Below are 4456 nucleotides of genomic sequence, written 5' to 3'. Positions count from 1 at the left end.
GGCCCGAAAATTGTGTTCATGTTCAAATAGCTTAATCACATGTTTAGTCGCCTGATAATTTTCAGGTCTCATTTGCTTCAAAATTGGCGATTATAATTGGTGATTATATCTGCAACTAAAATCAGAAAGTAAAGAATTGGGTTCTAAAGAATCTTATAAAAGTTTGTAAAATTTGTATTACCAGAAATTATCCTTGTATTTGAAAAACTGTTGTTAAACCACAGTGTGGATTCGTTTCTATATAAGTATAAAGTATAATACTGGGTCGAAGGTCTATAACTCAGCCCGGCCATATAATTAACACTCAGAAAAAGTATGATTATTAACCAACCGTATAGGATATGATAATAGGAATACTCTCAATCGACAGCCAGAAGAATTTATTTTTAATTTGGTATATGATACAATATATATCATGCCGTTTAAATGTCACTAGGTATCCAGAAACATCACGGAAAACAGCCAGATTTCAACTGGTCGGACACCGTGGTTTGTCCTCCGATAATAAAACACGCCAGTGCTCTAATGGGTTAGATCAAAAAACCACTGCATGTCAACACTTCTTAGCCGTCATAAGAATTAAAGTTTGGTAAAAACAAAATTACCGGTTAGTAATGATCCATGGATAATATCCATCCATTTGCCTAACGTAGCCCTTTTGAAATTTCCAGATTGAAAAATTTATGTCTCTAGCCGCCATGTAAGTATGTGTCAGTAAGATTTAGTTTTTGTCGGCGATTGATTGGCTCTTAGAAAAATTAAGTTTACCAATCAACGCTTTCGAGCATTTTTGAAAACAAATTGTACTACTGACACACATATCAACACATGACGGCTAGAGACACACCATTTTTTCACATCGGAAATTTCAAAAGGCTGTATTGAGCATATGATGGTATATGCCCTTGAAAACTTAAATGGATTAAATGTTTGAAAACCTTATTTTGCCTGGAAACCTGAAACCAACTTATAATTCCTGGATTTACCGTGAAACGATTATAATTGTTGACATTATATGGTCTGCCTACCCATTATAATGGACCTGTGCCCTGAAACGTTATCGAAGGACCCACAATGTTTGACCAGTTGAAATGGACTGCTGTCCCGAGATGTTTCAAATGTTGATATAGTTGCTTTATACACATGTTTAGTAAATTGTATCAAGTTACCACATTAAAGCCAGTTAAATTATTGGCTGTCGATTGATGATATATCTGCACTATCAATCATACGGAAATGTAAAGAATCAACTTTCTCTAAATTGTTGTTATAAACCGGTGTAAAATTTAGTATTACCCAGTTATACTTATACTTATTAGAAACGAAAACCTTGGTTAAAGTGTGATGAGCCTATATAATTACCTTCTTTGCTTTAGAAGAACCTAAATGTGTCCTAGGAGGTGAATTAGTTAGTGCTTTACTTTTTCTACATATTTCCTGTATCCTACAGACAGCCTCAATTCTCCGAGACTATTCTGTCTTTGCATATTACAGAGTTAGCTCCCTTGCGAGTAGGTATCGATTGTTACGTCATTGTTTTGTGAGCGCAATTGACGGTGTTTTCTCCGAAATGTATGACGTTACGCTCCCAAACACATGACGGCACAATCGATACCTACCCGCAAGTGCAGATAACTCTGTAATATGCATATTCGGAATAACCACAGCTGCTGTTATCATGCAGCAAAGAGAATGTTTCTGATATTATACCTCAACTACTGGAGGGAGGAACTTGCTGTAGGCATAGGCTAATTCTGGCTATTTTTTGATATAGTATATGTTTGTGACTGTATAATATAAAAATCCAGTGCCTACAATCGATTAATTTACTTCCTTAAGAAGTTAAAGTAAAAATTTTATTATACTACAATGTATTACCGCAAAGTATTGTATAATTTACACAGAAATATAAGGTTGATTTTCACAAGTCTGCTTTCTTACTTTAACATGCTTAAAAATACAACAATAAAAATGATTTTTAAATAAATGTTGTGTTTTTGTTTACATACTGATAACCTACGTGACCATGAATAAATCTCAAGGTCATTCATGTTGAACAAACTTGGCAGCCCTTTATCCAAACATGTTGCTGCTTTAAAATGTTTCATAGCTTCTAGTCCTGGAGAGAGTTAATTCAGTCTCCTTGACTCCTGCGACTTTTACTCCTTGAATTCTTGACTCCTGCGACTTTTACTCCTTGAATTGAGTTCAAGGTCATTCATCTTCATAATTATCGAATCAGATTTGATTAGTTTAACAGCTAGGGTCTTCTGATGGCGTGTCAGGTTTATTGGTGGAGGAAAGTCATAGTACCAGGAGTGGGTACCTGGCAACTGCCCCAGATGGGATTTGAACTCAAACCCAGAATTGGAAGGCTTGTGGAAATATGTCGGGACATCTCAATCACTCGGGAACCTTTTACCAAAGGATAACACAGTTATAACACCTGGTTTTCAAAGTTTGTTGATTATTGAGAGAAGCAACTGATGTTTTAAAAATAAATAAAACAACAACAGTATAAAATTCTCGTCATTTATTCAAAGGAGATACAGTATTACAATGATACAATCTCCACTGTCATCTATCACAGGTATGTGTACAAATACACAGGTATGTGTACAAATACACAGGTGTACAAATACACAGGTATTACAATGATACAATCTCCACTGTCATCTATCACAGGTATGTGTACAAATACACAGGTATGTGTACAAATACACAGGTATTACAATGATACAATCTCCACTGTCATCTATCACAGGTATGTGTACAAATACACAGGTATGTGTACAAATACACAGGTATTACAATGATACAATCTCCACTGTCATCTATCACAGTATGTGTACAAATACACAGGTATTACAATGATACAATCTATACTGTCATCAATCACAGTATGTGTACAAATACACAGGTATGTGTACAAATACACACATTGAGAGTCAAACACACTGCATCATGTAAATTTGAATACTTTGGTTCGTGTACAAATACACAGGTTCGTTCGTGTATAAATACACAGTTTGTTCGTGTAACAAGAGATCCCAGAGGGATCTTGAGTGCGCCCACCAAAGAATGATTTTAATATCTGACAAAGGAAAGATGGATCTTTTCTCTACTTTTTGAACTTTTTCAAACATACTACATATAAAATTTTGAGAACAGATCGCATCAGTACCTTTTGAGAAATAGCGGTAACAAATTTCAACTATCAAAATCCAAGATGACTCCTTGGCGGCCATCTTGTTGATCAATCGGTCCAAAATCACAATATGCACAACTAGGGCCCTAGGGGAACCTACATGTGAAATTGGAGACAGATCCATTCAGTACTTTCTGAGAAATAGCGATAACACACTTTGAATAACAAAATCCAAGATGGCTGCCTGGCGGCCATCTTGTTGACGGATCGGTCCCAAATCACAATATGCACAACAAGGGCCCTAGGGGAACCTACATATGAATTTTGAGACAGATCCCTTCAGTACTTTCTGAGAAATAGCGATAACAAACTTTAATTATTAAAATCAAAGATGGCGGCCTGGCGGCCATCTTGTTCACCAATTGGTCCAAAAATGCAATATGCACAACAAGGGCCCTAAGGGAACCTATATATTAAATTTGAGAAAGATCCCTTCAGCACTTTTTGAGAAATAGGGATATGAAACCTTATCTATCAAAATCCAAGATGGCCGCCTGGCGCCATCTTGTTTTTCCTATCAGCCCTCAAATTCTTGCCTAACAAAATCTGGCGGGCCATATGTTTTTCCTATCACCTAAATTCTGTATGGCACAACTAAGGACCAAGGGTAACCTCCATGTGTAGTTTGAACAAAATTCCTTCAGTAGTTCTCAAGAAATATCAGTCTTAACAAACTTCAACAAAATCCAAGATGGCCGCCTGGCGGCCATGTCTTGTTTTTATTATCAGCCTCAATTCTGTATACTGTAAGGCACAACTAAGGACCAAGGGTAACCTCCATGTGTAGTTTGAACAAAATTCCTTCAGTAGTTCTCAAGAAATATCGATAACAAACTTCAACTGCCAAAATCAAAGATTGGCTGCATGGCGGCCATCTTGTTTTTTCGATCAGCCACAAAAATCTGTATAGCACAAATATGGACCAAGGGGGACCCTCCATGTGAAGTTTGAACAAAATCCCTGCAACTGTTTTTAAGAAATAGTGATAACAAGCATTGTTGACGGACGACGGACGACGGACCACGGACCACGTACGCAGGGCGATTTGAATAGCCCACCATCTGATGATGGTGGGCTAAAAATACACACATTGAAAGCCATACACACACCATCATCAGAACCAAACACACTGTTAAAATCAGGATACTATTGGTTGGTTTGGCTAGGGGGATGAATGCTCCTAAATAAACACACCTTAAATTATAATCAGCATTCATTAGATAATGAGGCGCTTTAACTGTTCCAAGT

The 4456-nt window shown here is 36.8% G+C and overlaps 1 long non-coding RNA gene across 1 annotated transcript; it reads left to right on the top strand.

Annotated features, from left to right (window-relative positions):
• Positions 1–2522: 2522 nt before the first annotated feature.
• On the top strand, positions 2523–2985 carry LOC138312989 (uncharacterized). Its single transcript, XR_011207114.1, has 3 exons — positions 2523–2610; positions 2647–2862; positions 2921–2985. It is a non-coding gene; the product is annotated as an uncharacterized lncRNA (long non-coding RNA).
• Positions 2986–4456: the final 1471 nt, after the last annotated feature.

This window comes from Argopecten irradians, unplaced genomic scaffold (genome assembly GCF_041381155.1).
Source record: "Argopecten irradians isolate NY unplaced genomic scaffold, Ai_NY scaffold_0553, whole genome shotgun sequence".
NCBI classification, from domain to species: domain Eukaryota; kingdom Metazoa; phylum Mollusca; class Bivalvia; order Pectinida; family Pectinidae; genus Argopecten; species Argopecten irradians.
Note: the sequence above shows the minus strand (reverse complement) of the source record. Positions and strands in the feature narration are given on the sequence as shown.